The sequence below is a fragment of the Galeopterus variegatus genome, unplaced genomic scaffold (genome assembly GCF_000696425.1).
Source record: "Galeopterus variegatus unplaced genomic scaffold, G_variegatus-3.0.2 Scaffold45, whole genome shotgun sequence".
NCBI classification, from domain to species: Eukaryota; Metazoa; Chordata; class Mammalia; order Dermoptera; family Cynocephalidae; genus Galeopterus; species Galeopterus variegatus.
Genome location: NW_007726156.1, coordinates 1,353,194 through 1,354,662, shown reverse-complemented (window position 1 = coordinate 1,354,662; position 1,469 = coordinate 1,353,194).

Genomic DNA, 1,469 nt, shown 5'->3' with positions numbered 1-1,469 from the left:
GTCAGCATTGGCAAAGATTGCAGGGATCCTTGGTGATGAAAGTTGTGTTATGGTGGTGGTGAGAGCTACTGGGTCCTCCTACTCTCCTTTTCTCCCACAGGGGAAGGTCACATCAAAGGGATCCCTCTTGGTGCCAAGCTGTGCTAGACTGAGGGATGAGGTGATGCAAGTAAGATACTTCCTACATTTCTTGATGAGGCTATTCTTTGTTTGCATGCCTCTCTGGGTTGCTGTATGTTCTTCACTGTAAGCTGTTCTTCTTTCTGAAGCTCTCCCAGAGCTATTTTTAGTCATTTTGTAATTGCTTAATCATGAATATTGACATGTGGTGTTTTTCTTTTTATTCTATTCAACCTATTTTCTAATTTCCTTTTTGATTTCTTTTTTGACTCATGGGTTATGGAGAAGTGTGTTATCTTCCAAATACTGGGGATTTTCCAGATACCTTTTTGTTTTTGATTTCTAATTTAATTCCATTGTGGTCAGAGAAAATAATTTGTATGATTTAAATCCTTTTAAAATTATTATGACATTTTAATACCTAACAATATTGTCTGTCATGGTGTATTAGTCCATTTCTGTTGCATATAACCGAATACCTGAAACTGGGTAATTTATAAAGAAATGAAATTTATTTCTTATAATTTTAGAGGCTGGGAATAGGCAACATATCTGGTATCACATGGCGAAAGAACAGGCTGAGCAAGAGCAAGAGAACTAACCTTTTCGCTTCTACATTTAAAGCCATCAGAACCACACCTATTTCTCCATGAATGGATCAACCCATTCACAAGGGCACAGTCTTCCCAATATTATCACCTCTTAAAGGCCCCACTTTTCAAATACCATAAATAGATTTCTTACCCTCTTAACACCATTACCATGGGGGTCAAGTTCCTAATACATGAACTTTTAGGGGACACATTTCACACATAGCACACGGTGAATGTTCTGTGTACGGTCAAAAATAATATGTACTCTGTGCATTTGGATGGGGTATTCAATAAATATTTATCCCATTTGTGTCTTTATATTTAAAATGGTTTTCTTGTAGGCAGCATTTATTTGGGTATTGACGTTTTAAAATACAATTTGACAACCTCAGTCTTTAATTGGGTTGATTGGACCATTACATTTTAAGTAATTATTGATGTGGTTGCTTTAAATCATCAGTCTTGCTATTTTTCTATCATCTGTTCTTTGCTCTCCTTTCTCTCTTTTTCTTTTAGGGTATTTTTTTTATGATTCTATTTTTGTCTTTTTTGTTGGCTTATTAACTTTGTTTTGTTTTTTGGGGGTTGCTTTAGGGCCTACAGTGCACATCTTATTTATCATGGTATACCTTCATGTGATATGATACTGATTCGTGTTTTGTATAAGAATCTCACAACAGTATACTTCCATTTCTCTTCTCTCAGCCTTTGTGCTATTGCTGCTAGACATTTTATTTCCACATATACTGTGAATCT